General features: G+C 48.0%; 1 long non-coding RNA gene across 1 annotated transcript in view; it reads left to right on the forward strand.

The window, feature by feature from the left end:
* The first annotated feature begins 205 nt into the window (after positions 1 to 205).
* The window catches only part of LOC135976979 (uncharacterized), a 38,722-nt gene continuing 22,542 nt past the window's right edge, over positions 206 to 16,385 (forward strand). The window contains exon 1 of the long non-coding RNA XR_010594271.1: positions 206 to 431. This is a non-coding gene — a long non-coding RNA (uncharacterized LOC135976979). The remainder of the gene's footprint in view (positions 432 to 16,385) is intronic.

Below are 16,385 nucleotides of genomic sequence, written 5' to 3' on the forward strand. Positions count from 1 at the left end.
CATATATAAAATCTACCTACTTTTTGGTTTGCACTCTTTTTTGTTGTTGCTCATTTATAAGGGCCCTGTGCATGAGTTTGATGACACAGGGGATGTGTCTGGGAAACGTCTTGATCACCCTCACAGATTTGAACCCAAGTATTTAACATGGTCCAAATTCCGTCTAGGGCTCTGCAGGTCACAGGTGCCTTCCCATTGCAATGAGGCAATTGGTGTTTATTTTTAGCAAGTGAACATTACCAGTCAAACACTTCTGCCATTGGGGACAGAGATGGGTTTGAATGGTGAGTCCTGAGTGCATCCCTCTTGTGCATATATCCTTTGGTGCACATGTTGGTTTGTATATGGCCGTGGGTTTGCCTGTGAAGAGGCAGAAATGTTTTCACTGTGGCCATGAACCTCGGTGTTTGTAGGTGGACTTCACTATCTTTGTGAGTAAATCAGTTTCACTATGTCAGAGGGTTTTTTTAATGCATTCTGCTATGCTTAGGAGCATGCCTCCCGGTATCAGGAAATGAGTGGGTTTCACTTTATGAAGGAGTTTCACAACTATACACATGTATTTCACTAGTACATGAGTGTGTTTCACTAAGCCTATATGTTCCACTAACTTTGGGTACCACTATGTTTAAGAACAAGCAAGTTTTACACTATTAGTGGGTTTCATAATGTTTGTGTATGGGCCATGTACATTTGTTATAAGCATGTTTCACTATGTTTGTGAGTACGCTTCACTTTGTGCATGTGTTCACCTTGTTTGGGCTTGCTGTTTTTCTTTGATGTGTAAGATTTGGTGGGTACATTATTTCTTTGTGTGTTTCACTATATAGGATACTTGTGCATATGTCTCTTTATATTTGTGTTTTTCTCTGTGTGTTTCTTTGTACTTGTGTTGCAGTGGTTGTGTGAGCATGTTTTACTGTAAGTATTTATATTTGTTCTGGGTCCTGTGTCTTTTTCCTGTGTGTTTCATTGGGTGTGTGTTTTTCTCTAGCTATTTTGTTTCTCTTTCCCCTTTGTACATTGTGAATGATTCTCTGGTTTTGTGCATGTGTCTATATTTCCCTGTTTTGATTGTCTGGATTTTGGGGGGAGGAGGTGGGGAAGGAACTGTTTGCCATTTTGCTTTGTATTTATCTTTGGATGTTTTCCCTATGTTTGCATAAACTGGATGCAGACTACAATTTGGTGATGAATTCTATGAATACTAATCTTAGGCTACCCTTGACCCTGAGGTCAGCTAAAGATCAAAACCAAACCATTTAATATTTTCCTTTTGCAGATCAATAGAAGCATAAATTCACTCTCAATGACAACTATAATTTCAAACAGATCTATAGGAAGCATGCATGCATTTCCAGGATGAGCCACTCATGCACTAGTTGGGGAGCACAAAAAGAAGAGTTTCTCAGCTTTTTCTTTTTTACCACTGACTCTCTTTTGCCTTTTTTTTTTTATTGCTCTGAAATGCTATTTTCAGCAGCTGCTGTCATATAAATATCTCTTGTTTTTCTTCTCCTCTTTCCCTCCTGGTGAAAAGGGCAGGGGACCTATTGAAAATTCTGCTTTATCTCTTTCAGGAGAGTTCAAGTGCGGGTCGAACAATCGATTCCTCCTCCTTTTCTTTTTTAAGTTTCCTGTCGTTCTTTTGCCCAGATCAGCATTGAAGGAAAATAGGAAGGGCAGTGTTGTGTATGTATAGCTATATACTCAGAGAATGTGTATGTGTCTGTGTGTGTGTGTGTGTCTGTGTATATATATCTATCTCCATGTGAATGTGTACCAAACAATGAAATATTTTTACAGCAAAACTATCTTAAAGAGAGAAAAAAGCTGGAAAAGTTTGGAAGTCCTGTTTGGTTCTAAACTGGAATATTAACGCTTCCAAAATTTCTCCTCTAAGAATTGCACAGGCTTTCAAGACAATGCTGTAAGATCTTAGACAGTTCCTAAATTTTTTCATGTGTGGGGGAGGGAAGGGTTATTTTGCAAGTAGTATTGTTTCACAAAAAAATTCAGCTGGTCTGCTGGTAATCTGCAAATCTTTAAAGCTGCGTTTAGTCTAGAAAAGGTATTTTCAAGCATTTTCACCGAATCAAAAAAAAAAAATTTAAAAGGCAAAACAAATGAAACCATTAATCTGCCTGGATTTTCCACCTCATAGAACAATCAGTTAGGAATGACTGAAATAAAGTGGAATGTGATTTCGGGCCCCCCCAAAAAAATCTCTTTCTGCAAATTCCTTGTTTATGGAGAAACACTGGAATTTATGGAGTAAGTCCCACCACCCCCATAGTAAAAAAAGGCACCATAAGCAGGGGGGGAGGGGCGGGGCTTGCTTTGTGTAGGAAATAAAGACCGTAAAGTGAGGACTTTTATTGCTGGCAATCAGAGTATTGCTGCTGGCAGTGGCTAAAGGTGGAAAGCAAAGATGATTTAATTTATAGAAAGGACAAAGATGTCATGTAGCAGATTTAATCATTGAAAAGAAAAAATATTTAAAAACTCCAGCTAACGTCATAATTTACATTTTGGGATAATAAAGAGGGGTGGAATAAAGAAACAACTGGAAAATACTGAAAGGGTGAACAAAAATGAAAGAAGATAAATAGATTTGCCTGTAAAACTAATAAATTTAAAAACAAAACCAGAAAGCAAAACACAGCTCCTTGAAAGTGCTGGTAAAATGGACCATCGATTTTGGAATTCATCTGCATTTTGTATTTTAATAATGCTTACTCTCTCTCTCTCTCTCCCTCTCTCTCTTTTGCAAAATATAAAAGCTGATCTGATAAATATTAATTTGAACCATCATAATGTATTTGAAAATTCCAGCTAAAATGTCACCACATGGAACATTAATGTAATATTTCAAGGCCCTGAGAGCAATACTCATATTGATTGCATTTATTTCACTCTAGGGAGGAGAAATAATTCTTCAGTGTGGGACACATCTGGTAGCCAAAGATGCAAAAGGCGGAGGGTAGAAATGCAAAATTATATGGAAAATTTTTTTTAATAAATAAATAAATAAAACCCCTAAACCCAAAACAAACCAAAAAGTCCAAGTGAAATTGACAAATGCAGCCCTTTGAATCTTAAACTTGGATTGCTACAATTTTTTTTTATCTCACTTCTCTTTGCATTTTTAGTTTTGATAAACAAGAAAAAACAACTAATCCCCCCCTCAAAATTTAACCATGATTTTATTAATCTTATAGTAGGAAAAACAGCAGTCTCATCAACACTATAAAGGAAGAATGTGTGATTGGATTTGCTTATTGGAAACACAAAAGCAAGACTGGGAGGACAGCAAAGCAGATAGTCTGCAAAACTTTGACAGAGGTTTCCATAGAAGGGGCTCTCTTTTGGAGAGCCTTCTCTAAGACTCAGGGTCCGAACTTTGCAAGGACGGAAGCCCGGACATGTGAGAGACAGGGGCTACTTTCCTGCGATTCTGCAGGAACATAGGAGCACAGAGACTCGCTGCCTGTCTGGAGTCCCATAAAACAGATCTTTTCCTTGTCATTAAGAATATTGATGTTCATTAGGCCCGGGCGTCAACGAGTCTTTGTGCAAATGAAACGAAATCTGAGTCAAATTGTGACCCTGAGTCCAACACGTAACCGCAGACCTGCTGGGATCTGGGGATTCGGTCTCCCCCCAGCACACAGAGAGCCCATCCCTTTCCTGAGACAAAAATCTACCTAAATAAAGTAACTGGTCCTAAGTGACAGTTTGAGGAATGACACAAAAAATTGTGCTCCATAGAGATGGGAATTTTAATACAGATGGAGCAGAATAGGGTGACTTTGGGGTGGTCTCTCAAGATAGAAGCTTCCTACTAAGAGTGATCTCTCATTTCCCCTCTATCCCAGATTCTGGAGTAGCGATCAGCTCTTCTGGAGGTAAAGTTCTTTTTGCTACGAGGTTTTGTCTTTGGTGGGGGCCTGAGGTTGATTTTCCTGCTGTACAAATACCAGGCTAATAAAGGAAGCTTGAGCCCAGTAATTCACGGCAAGCCAGTTTGACGGAGCCCTTTTAGTGTGACGGGTGCTTTTCAGAGCTAATGTCTTGCTGATATTAACAGCCGTGCACACGGAGTGAAATCTGCAATGTAAAAACCAACGGCTTGCTAAAAATTTCCAAGATCGCACATCTCGCTGTCCCATTCATTTCCTTGACCTTTTGCAGGGGGCGGGGGAAGAGAAGGAGGTGCTGGAGCATGGCACTTTCCAAGACATGAACACGCTGCAGCCAAACTGGCTCCGCCAGCCTTGGATGCCGAGACCTTGAGCTGAGGGCCTGCTCCCTCCGCACCTGCAGTTCATAAAAATAAATAAAGAGAAACCAACTCCGGCAATGGGCAGGCTTGCCGCAGCACTGCCTGTACAGGGACTGGCAAGCAGCTCCCAAAAGGAGCCTGCTCTGCCATGAACATGCAGATCACTGGGGGATCTTATTTCGATCAACACAATGGCCAGTTTGATCACCATATCCCAGCAGATTCCATGCACAGCGGTTTCTCTGGAAGGGTAGTGTGGCCTAGCAGTAAAAGCAAAGAATAAATCAAGAAGCTCCCTGGATTATATTCCTGGCTCTGCCACTGACTTGCTGTGTGACCTTGGACAAATCCTTTCTCCCCGTACCTAAGTTTCCCGCAACTGTAAAAAAAAAAAAAAAGTGTAACAAACCCTCCCACACAAGGAGGGGAGAGGGCATTTGTGGCTTGCTTAGAAAGCACTTTGAGATCTTCAGCTAGAAAGCACTACACAAGAGCCACGAAGTGTAATTAAACCTTATATAACCAGGCTTTGCAGAAGCGGGGTGTGTAGGCAGCAATGGCTCCTGTACCTGCAGCGTGATGTAGTGTGGCTGCTGCTGGTATTCTGGTGCTCTACAAAGCACAGGGGTGCTGGTGGGGCCGGGGGAGAAGGATATAGCTTGGATGTGGCAAGATGACAATTTGGTCTAATAACTGCGCTGAGCTGGCTGAGTCTGGGGAACGACAAATCCTTCCTTTGTGCTTGTCTCATTATTCAGCCCTTAAATGGTTAAACACCCTCTGTGTTCACTTAAACTGTCACTTTGCAGAGCTGCCAAAATATTTTGATGGCTTGTACCAGATCTCCTTGGCAGACTGTTCTTTCAGATGAATGAGAGACTTTGGACTGCCGAGCAATGAATAATGCATAACCAAGGCGCCCCCTACTGGCCACCGGGGTCCTTAGACGAGTTACAAACCTCCGCAAAGTTGCAAATAGAAAACACTTTAGCCCCTGCTGAATGAGAGTCCCCAAAGGACGTTGCTCCCTATATATCCATATCCTACTGCCTCTATTCCAGATGGAACTTGGGATAGATCTCCCCCACCTGACAGCAGATCTTCCTAGGTGACAGAGAGTCAGTCACAGTTAAAGGTAGATTTTTATCAGTAAATGTTGGTAAACATCAATTTCACCATACACCCTCAAACTAAGAAAAGATATTTCCATTCATAGCAATCACAATGTACAGAGAGGCAAAGAAAGAAAATGCTACTTGAGAACTTATTAGAGTTTGATTTAAGGATACTGACTTTGTATATTTTGACATGTGATGTTGACAATTTAAGTTTTAATGGTTATAAAGCTTTAACTTTTCAAATCTCAGCGTGTACTGTCATTAAATAATTATCTTCTGAACCCCCACCCCATTGTTTGAGCACCCTATAATTTCTTGCAACTGGGAAAACTTAAATTGATAAATATCAGAAAAAAATATTTAAAATAACAATTGATAAATTCAATTTTTAAAAAATTGAATTCTGCCAACCCTAGTTAAAGGACTTTGGACAAACTGCACTTGCCAGTTGTACATCCCTGGTGGCAGCTGAAAGGATCCAATTGGGGCATTACAGTAGGAGGCGTTTGTTGAGAAATGGTCACATTTGTTAAAAGCCAAGGACCAGGGGATACCTATGGGTTCAGAGCAGGTCTGAATATAGTCCAGAGTATAGTTCCTTGGAGATTTGATTCCAAGTTGAAAGCTTCAGGAAATGTCCTTTTGGTTAAACCTTTTGGTTTAAACTGAAATAGGATCTGGGACAGGCTTAGTTCAGATCACCAAAGTCAACCCAGCAGGGGGATGGGGCAGGCAACACCAGGATTCTGGTCCAGCACATTAGAAAGGTAGGATCCTATGTGCCAACTCTGGATCCCAATGTGAATTTGCGGTGCCCCCTCAAAGCTTGGGGTGCTCAGAACTGGAGTGCTGGCTCAGGCCCATCCCTACGGCACGCCCAGGGGGTTTCATGGCTGTGTTCAAGGGCACTTAGGAGATCAGATTATTTAGAAATGGAGTAGGCCCGTAAAATGCTTGAGTTCCCTTCAGGGAGGGGATGCTGGAACACTTCACAGGGGAGCGTAGCAGGCTGGGCAAAGCCAGGAGGGTCCCAAGCCTTGGGGAGGTGTTAATACCTTTGTTCTGGCTTGTGCTGTATGGCAGAAGAGTATATGTAAAGAATGTCCCGCTCCTTGAAGGGCCAAAAACACACAACCAGGTTTCCCCCAGACAAAACCCACAGCTCTAGAGAGTGGTTCACTTCAGCCCTAGCCCTTTCTCTGAAGATGCCTCCATCCCCACAGGAGTCTCACTGCCAGACTCAGCCCCCAGAGAGCACCCTGAGTGGGAGACCCCACAGCCAACCTAAGCCTGCTACCCATCAAACTATGTTCTCAGGGAAGTGAACTGTGTTGCTGCCTCTGGAGAAGTAGGGCTGAGAGAGAGAGAGATTAACCCCTTCCCAGCCAACCTCTGGGCTCTAAACACCCCATCACAAAACCCAAGTGCTTCTGGAAAATTTCTTTTGGGGTAATGCCCCAGGAAGCAATGGAGGATTCCAGCCAGGATTGTCTGAATCCACCCTGGCTGTGTAATGGTAGTGAGATGCATGCAGAGTTCTGAGTGCCCTCTAGTGGTAGCTCTAGTTATAGTTCTGCCTAACTACCCTGTCGACAAGCCCTTGGAGTTTGAGGATGATTGTCTTCCATAAAATGATAGTCAGTTATCGCTGGTGGATCCGCAGGTGGGTAATGAGACTGATTCGGGATCCACAGATCTTATCACAATTGGGGCAGACATTTCCCAAGGGAAGGGGCAGATCTGGATTGTTGAGTCAGGCTGCACGTTCTTTCCTCCTTTGCCATTTCTCTGATTCCTGTTGTCTCCATTGGATCTCGAAATACTGGGATCCTTGACACAAGGTGCTTTTCCATTTTGGTCTGTCGAGAGCTTGGGTTTCCTGTGAGTTTATGTCAATATTGCACTTCTTTGTGTTGGCTTCGAGGGTGTTTTTGAAGCGCTTTTTTTGCCCACCCCTTATCCGTGAGCCATGGCTCAGTAGTGAGAACATGACCTGCTTCGGAAGTCGATTTTCTGGCATTGGGAGAACATGACCTAGTACAGAAGACGCCTTGGATCTTTACAGGAAGCTAGTGTGTTGGTGCTCTAGCGGATGAAAATAAAGCCAGCAGGTTGCTCTATCCCGTGCTCAGTAGCTGGGAGAGCGACTCTTGGAACCAGTGCATGGTGTGTCGGATTCATGCCATACTCAATAGTTGGGAGGGTGACTCCAGGTACTAGTGTATTAGTGAGAGGCTCCTATCCCTACCTGGGGCTGGCAGTGTGAATCATGGCACTAGCATGCGGGCAAGTGGATCACACTGCTGGGAGAGCTGTGCACTAGCATCAGATTCCTGCTGCCCTCCCTGGCATAGATGCTGGATCCCTGCCACATTTCACAAAGTAATGAGCTGCTCAGCTGAGGATGCCACATTTCAGGGCCAGAGCAAAGAAGGGGGAAGCAGAAAATCCCTGACTCCAAGCTCAGGCAGCAATGCCGGTGTCATCTGGGGCTTTGAACCCTTTGCAGAGCTGGGCTGCAGCCCAGACAAAGCAAGGTGATGCCTTGTGCCCTGGGAGGCTGCAGCCTTTATTCTCCATTCCGGTTTCACACTGGGCCAGCATGATACTCCTTGTGTCCTTCAGCTGGACACAAAGGGAAGGAAACTCAGCCACTGCCAGACTCTCACTCCTCTGGCTGTGTTACCAGAAGGATGAAGAACAAGTCTCCCTTCCCCAGGCATTCAGCCTTCCCCTGGTCTTCCAGATGCAGCCAAGCATGATGCTTCCTGTTGGGGCCAGTGTGGAAAACTCACAAGCCAGTTCTGGCCCCATCTTTTGGCAGGTTGGCATCTCCCCTTGCTTGAGGACTTGCAGAGCACAAAGCTGGCCCTGGTCCCTTCTGCCTGGGGTTACACTTGTGTCATCATCGACGTGGCTGCAAGGGCAGAGTGGAGCTCCCAGAGCCCAGCTGCGGTCTTCTGAGTCAGAGGCGAGAACAGGCCTGAAACCACGTCCTTGGGCTGTGCCTTCAGGAGTCAGGCTCCACCCCCGTTCTGGTCCATATCATATTGCCCACTGAAGTGCCCCTTGACCCTCTTTCATCTGTCTCCTGCGACATCCACTCTAGTCATTTACATGGAGCTCCATTTCAAGTAGTGGGGGCAGAGCCAATTCCTGGCTACTGACTTCAGCCAACAACCCCCCATCAGGCTTCCAAGGATCATGTGCCACTTGGTCTCTCCTCTTCACGACACCAGCGCCCAAGTCTGATCCGACTGGCAGCCTCAGCTTAGGGAGCCAGGACTGGAAGGGCAGGGCAGGAAGGAGGTGGCGTGGTGCAGCAGGGTGTCTCCAGGAATTTGTATGACACTTGCCAGCCTCTGGCGTGTGTCAGGCCCACGCTCCATGTGACGCACACCAACAACCAGGGCCCTGTGCGGGGGACTGCTATATTTCTCTCCTGGGATTGTGCATGCCCCAGGGATGGGCCTTAAATGCAGAGACCAGGATCCTGACTCCTCCCAGGCCCAGGGCATTTCACTTAGAGATCACTTTAAGTTCCTTTTGCTATACTATATTTGCCAGAGGCTTTTCTCAGGGCCTTTGGGAGCTGCTGGTGAGGCTAAGAGAACAAGCTATTGTCTTGGCAAGACATTTCAGCACCTGGACAGTGGAATTCCACAAGGAGCCCGGCTCTGGTGCAATCTGGACACCGTAGTTGGCTCCTGGAGGCCAAGGGAGCCCATGAGAAGTGGAAGGACAAATACAGGGGGATTTGGTTTTCTGCAGCATCTGCACGTGCAACGCTCTGGCATTCACACCAAAGGGGGTAAGGGAACAGTGTGTGAGCGTAATTGGCCAAGAGCACTGCTCACACCTCTTAGCTGAAGCAAAGGCCCAGTGGGCACAGCACAGTATCCAAGGGCCACGAGTCAGCGGCATATACAGCCCCAGGGCCAGGCACCTGCAGCCTCCTCCTTGGAAGGACCTGCATTATTTGACAATGCTGTCTTTGGCCCTTTGCCACCTAGATGGGGCTCATTTGTTGCACACCGGGCAGCTCACCTTTCAGACCTTAAGCAAGGCGGCCTGACTGCTTAAAGGCCCAGTCCCGCTAAGGCCCAATAGGTGTTCACTGCCTAGCATGATCCCAGCAGCAGTGTCCTCCCTGTACGGGTGCGTCAGTCCCAGAGCCTGTGCACGTGCTGCTGTCATCAAAGGCAGCCAAATCCCAGAATGTACCATCCTGGCCTACACCTTGGAGATTACACCATGGCTTTTTATTTATCCCTGGATGATCCCAATGCATATTCCACGTCCTGATGCTGCAGAGCTCCATTCCTACCTACCTCGATGAGCTCATCACTTCCTACACCCTGCACCCGCCCAAGCTCACTCCTCTCCTTTGTCTCCTTTCCCCATTCCTGTTTCCAGGTGGGCCCTTACGCCACGAACGGGATCATTATCTATATTCTCCTAGTACCCTTCTCTCCTCCTTCAGATCTCCTCTGGAAACCCCACCTGTCCCGGGAGACCTGTGTGCATGCCATTGCACCAACTGCTACCTGTGCTACTAGCACTTCATTGTGAGCTTCTCTAGGGCTCTACTATCTTCAGGCTCCTCCTGAAGCAAATGGGACTTTGGGGCACACAAGGAACACATGGCCAGACCCTTGGATTCTCAGCTCTTTGCATCAGATACACCATTTGATGTGTATTTTCACTACAGCAGCATGCTCTGTAGCCCCGATTGTTAATCATCTAGCTGGCAGCATGGGTGTGCAGAGGCCACATGGCTGAATAAACAGAGAGGGTCTCTGTCCCAAGGAGCTCACAGAGATAACACAAGACAAACGCAGCAGCATGTAGGGGGTAGGAAAGGGAGAGAGATGACAGCACGAGAGAGCACGGGGGATCTCAGGAGACATGTGTTGTCTATGTGACTTGGCTTCATACATTACTTGTTTGATATTTAAAAAAAAATACCTAGTGTGAGAGCAGACAGAGGTGGAGCAGGGAGGCAGTGGTGCAGTGCACAGCAGAGACAAATGGCTCCGTGCAGATGGGTGATGCACTGTAGAGCAATTCAGAGTGATGCACCAGAGATCAGTGTTGCAGCAGAAAGCAGCAGTGCAGAGGAGTAGAAAAGAAGAGCGGATTGGTGGAGATCAATAATCCAGCATAGGCCAGCGAAGGAGCAGTGATGCAGTGCAGAATAGTAGAGGAGCAGGGAGCAATGATGGGAGCAGTAATGCAGTGCAGAGCAGTAGAGGAGTGGGGAGCAGTGATGCAGTGCAGGGAAAAGTGATAAGGAGCAGGGAGCAATGATGCAGTGCACAGCAGTAGGGGAGGGGGGAGCCATGATGCAGTGTTGAGCACTACAGGAGCCATGATGCAGAGCAGAGCACTACGGGAGCAGATGCTGAAAAAAATGAGTTTTGATATGGCCCTGAAGGAGAAGAAGTGTTGCTCGCTTGGTGCACAGCAAGACGGAGGCTGTTCCAGGATTCAGGGTGGCATGAAGAAAGGCACAGGTGGGAGCAGAGCCAAGGAGAGGAGCAGTCAGAGCGCGGGGAGTGAGAGGGTCAGAGAGATGGAGCTGTCCAGGAGGCTGGGCTGAGCTATGTACTCAGCCAGTACTGCACAGCTCACCAATGAGGAAGAGCCTTGTGCGGACACGCTCCCTGGCTCTCTGGCATATGTCCCATCCCATCAGAGAATGTGCAAAGCATTGCCTGTGGGCACAGGGCTCACTTTGGCCACATCCTGCCTCAGAACTGGGCTTGGTGTTGCTGTGGGGTTGTCAGCAAACGTTCCAAAACTAGCAAAGGGTTTGGGCAAGGCCAACGTGACTCAGTGCAGGGAGCCACACGCTGGGCTCAAACACTGCTCAGGAGGCTGAGCAGCCGGGCCAGCACAGGAACAAGGGGAGAGGGGGTAATCACAGGCACTGGTTTTCCCCCTTCTGCCTGGCCCCTGGTGTCGTCCTTTACAGTAGTGCAAAGTGCTACCTGGAATGAGTGGAAGGTTTTGAGTTGGTCGCATTTCCCACACAGGAGCAGGGGGTGAATCAAGCCTCACAAACAGCCCCATCATCTACTACTGTTCCCATTTGCCACTGGTGAAACTGAGGCAAGGAGCTTTGCCCAGAGACAGGTAGTGGCAGTGCTGAAATTAGAACCCAGGAGTCCTAGGGCCTTGTGTAACGAGTGGGGAAACACGGCCCCTTGTGCTTAGTCCACAACTCAAGCACAAGAGCTCCCGCGAGTGCTGAGGATGTGGAGAACGGCTGAGAGATCTCCTCCTCTTATCGATAACCTCCTGCCTGCTCTGGAGGAGAGTTGTCCCTCCACTGAATGTTCACTTGCCATGTCCAATCCATGCCACAGATGCCTCTTCCCTTCAGGTGCTGAGTGCCTTGAGTTTGTAGCATTTGAGTGTTCCGTGGCCTTGGATCTCGCCCTGTGCAGCCGCATGGGGCCAGAGCTCTGTCCACTAACAGAAAATCACCTCGCCCATGCTCTGCAGAGGAGCCACAGCGATGCACGTGGATGTCACACAGGCCCTGGGAGAGCCCGGAAGCTCAGTTCCTGAGGGGCCCTTTGCTCTCCCCTCTCAGCCCCTCCTGAGCCAGGTGTCCAGGTGAGAGCCTCCACCACGTTACTGCTTACAGGCTTGGGGGTGCTGAACGGGCCAGGAAGGCTCCATTCAGCTTGTGTTCCTCTGACAGCAATTCGCTGCATGGGCTCTGCAAGGGCAGACTCAAGAGCCAGCTTCATTCTGCCCTTCGCATCCCAGTTTTACAGATGGAGAGGCTGAGGCACAGAGGGGTGAAATGATCAAGGTTTCACAGCTGTACAGAGTCAGAGGCACTGGTCTATGCCCCAGCTCATCACCAGTCTCCAGGCAGTGAGTTGTGCCTGGCCCCAAGGACCTGCACAGTTTCTGTGGCCTCTAAAACTTTGAGACTGGGCCTTTGGAACCAGCGTTCCCTGTCTCTCTTCGTGGTTCCCTTCAACGAATCTAGCCCAGCCAGACTCCTGCAGGAAGTTAAATCATAATCTATCCTCGTCAAACCAGCAACATTACGAGCCAGCCAAGCTGTGATGGACTCCGTCTCTGTCTCCGTCTCTTGTCCCTTTGATCACCCAGATCAAGGCTACTACTAGAATCCTTCCCAGGGTCAGCCCTTCTCTCCGTCACCTGCCACCTTTTCCCCTTTGCTCTCCAGCTCAGTTCACGTCTTGCCCGCTGGGTTTCCTGTTGTTGGGTGTGGATTGTTCAGTTGTCGGTGCGTCTCTTTATCTTGCCAGATCCTCTGTTGAGTTGGGTCCATTTCAGCCTGTTCTTTAATGGGCCAGACAGCTCAATGACACATGCCTATCTATGTCTCTTGTTCTGCCCTCAGAGCAGACTTAACCATCCCCCACCCCACCCCAGGTAGCCATGCAAGGTGTAGGAGGAAACCAAGACACACACAGGAATCATACAAATATTACCCCAAAAAAATCCCAGTTCACCACATCAGCAACTCAGCAGCCTGCCTTAGAATGGAAGCCAGGCCGCCTGATGCCGCAAAGGACACTGCCTGCTGTGATGGAGCAGGGCGGGGGAGGCCAGGGCAAGAGCGGATCTCACTCTCCCTTTGCCATGAAGAGATCTAACGTTGTTCAGTGCAGATGAACCCAGATGCCCTGGCCCCGATTCAGCAAAGCATTCAAGCACGTGCTTACCTTTAAGCAGCTGCACAAGTGCTTTGCTGACTGGGGGGGCCTCTGTGAAAAGCGGCCAATTGGCCCAAAGCAGACAGTATGTTCCTCTCACGGCAGCCTTCAGGTTGGATTGACACCCTTGCTCCAAGCTGCAAGACAGATCTGTATTTAAACTGGGACACCTAGCTGCGCTTGGCCTCTGGGAACCTCACAGTAGTTTATCTCCTGCTGTGTCAGACCTTTGCTTAATGCGTCCATTCTTCTCCGCTCAGCCCGCGCTGACATCGCTTTGCCGTCGCCCCTGCTGGGTCTGCCTTGAGAAGAGCTGCCTTTTTGGCTGGAGCCGTCCGATGATGCACTCAGACTCTTTTTCTCCCTGGGGCAAACTTTCCCTAGGACTGCAGAGCCACTCAGCTTGCTGGAGGCCTCTGCCTGTGGCGATACATCAGGCGGGCATTTCAAAGGGGAAATCTTTTTAAACAACACAGAGCACATGTACAGCACGTTCCACTGTTGCCATAGCTTGCAGGTGCTCCCACCGTGGCCCCAGCACCCCAGCTGGGTGACTCCAATGCCCTGCTTCAAGCTAAACTGAATCTTAGTCCTCTCCCCGGATTTCAATGGGACAGCCTATGGAGTGCTGCTTGGCAGGAATGAGGCAGGCAGAATCAGACCCCCTCATAAGAGAAAGTCACTGCTCCAGGGTCTTGTCTGCCCTACAGGAATCACCCCTTGGCTGACAGCAGGTGGGGGCAGCAGAACCAGTGCAGAACAAGGGTTAGCTACAAGTGCAGAGAAGGGCAAACCGCGCTCAGCGCTACTAAGAGCCTGCTCCCAGCAGTGACTGTGATTCCTTGTAGCACAGACTGGGCTTGAAATGACGAGAACCCCGCAAAGGAAGGGAGAGCAGAACGCCTCATGCAAACAAGGTAGAGTGCTTGACAAAGGGTAAATGTTATTATCCCCTTTATATAGATAGGGAAACTGAGGCACAAAAAAGGGGCTTAGAGCTTGTCTACATGACGTGTTAAAGCGTGGCCAGACAGGGTCTAAATCTATAGCATACTAAATGACCATGTGGGCCCAGCTACTGAGCACCAATGCTTTACATAGGAGTTTGCCAAAGAACTTTTACTGCACAGCAGCAGGGTGCACACAGTGAGTTAGCGTGCAGGAGGCTATATCAGTGGTTCTCAAACTTTTGTACTGGTGATCTCTTTCACATAGCAAGCCTCTCAGGGTGACTCCCTCCCCCCCCCTTATATCTTAAAAACACTTTTAAATATATTTACTAGTATAAATGCTGGAGGCAAAGCGGGGTTTGGGATAGAGGCTGACAGCTCGCGACCCCCCATGTAATAACCTCACGACCCCCTGAGGGGTCCCGACCCCCAGTTTAAGAACCCCTGCTATAGATTCACACCCTGGCTTGCCACATGCTGGCTCGCTGTGTAGACAAGCCGCAAATGACTCATGCAAGGCCATACTGCAGCGAGTGGCAGAGTTGAATTTAGAACCCAGGTCTCCTGACCCTTGGCCCTTTACCCGCTCCACTACACCACAGCATTCACAAGAAGTGTCTTAAAAGATTTTAAGTATTTAGTTCACATCCCACTGCTCCGCTGCACCCCTTTCCCATCCCCACCCCCACTCCCACCCGCACATGAACAGTGCAAAAGCAGCCAATTACAATGTAACTAGCAAACTTTTCACAGGGAGCACTGTAAGCAAGGGGAACAGATTATGAAGGGACATGGTGAATTCTCTGCCACTTGGAGTTTTTAAATCCAGAGCTGATGTCTTTCTAAAAGACAAACTCTAGTCCACACAAGCTACCAAGCTGGATACAGCCACCTCTGGGTGCGATTCTACCCCTGGTATGCACAGAAGATCAGAACTAATGACTATAATGGTCCCTTCTGGCTTTAAAAAAAAATCTATGGCTCTGTCAAAGAATTTTCTCCCTTGGTCTCCTGCTCTTCTAGGCCCCAGGACACCAGGTTCTATGTACATCTCTGCTACTGCCTCATTATAGCCAAGTCACTCAACTTCCTCTATTATGGCTATAATAAAACTAATACAATAAGCCCACAAACGACATACACCTCTACCCCGATATAACACTGTCCTCAGGAGCCAAAAAATCTTACCGTGTTATAGGTGAAACCGCGTTATATCGAACTTGCTTTGATCCGCCGGAGTGTGCAGCCCCGCCCGCACGGAACACTGTTTTACTGCGTTATATCCGAATTCGTGTTATATCGGGTCGCATTATATCGGGGTAGAGGTGTATGAATATTGTGTGGGGTAGTGGGGATGGAGGTTTTTTAAGTATGTACATGTGCGTGATATAAACCAAACACTAACAGATAGAAAGAAGCAAGAGGATTTTCATCCCAAAAGATATTCTCTAACCCTCCTCCACAACCAAAACATAGAAAGCAGTTGAAAGCAGCCGAGGATGATGACAACAGCAGGGCAAGACTGACCCAGAGCCGCCTCTGAGTCAGCTGGCAGCCCAAGGTAACTGACCATCTTGAATCTAACACTATAAGAAGTGAGGGTGAATGAAGCCATCACTGAGTGTCTGCCACTGACTGAGAACAAGGGCTGAGGGCTGAAAAAGCCGCTTCATTCATAACTTGAGATGGGGTGGGCCACCAGGTTCAGAACTGGAATGGAGAGTGAGAGTTTGGCCCCATCTCAGAGAAAAGAGCCCGAGCCATGAGGTTCAGTCATCTAACTCGCTGTTTGTTTAACAGCTGCGTGCTTCCCAACTGACTCAGATTTGCCTGGGGAGGTCCCCCATGGACTTTAGGAGTTTGCTCCTCTACTGATGGACCCTATAAAAATGAGGTAGATCAATCTGGAGCTAAGCTTCTCCAAAGGGATTCAGACTGGGGGTCGTGATTTGGTTCCCTTCCCCTAACTCCAGTGCTGCCAGAATACCCAGGGGATGGTCTATAAACATGCAGTCAGGGCTCCAGTCCTGCAAGCTGATCTGTGAGAGAAGCTCCCTCCACCTGTGCGGAGCACCAGAAACACACCTGCCTGAGTATCTGCTGTCATAGCGGAGACTGCAGGATCAGGGCCTTCATTTGAAAATGAACTTCTACACGCCCTGGGACAGACTGCGCACCCCTTCCTCATGCAGGGGAGTGCGGACTCCCCATGCAAGAGGCCTCATCAATTCTGGGATAACTTTACTTGCATGAGTAAATGTGGCAGAATCCAGCCCTCTGCACTTCTGCTCTGGAAGTGACCGACTGCATAACTGCCCTGCCGTCC

Source organism: Chrysemys picta, chromosome 21 (assembly GCF_011386835.1).
Source record: "Chrysemys picta bellii isolate R12L10 chromosome 21, ASM1138683v2, whole genome shotgun sequence".
NCBI lineage: Eukaryota > Metazoa > Chordata > Testudines > Emydidae > Chrysemys > Chrysemys picta.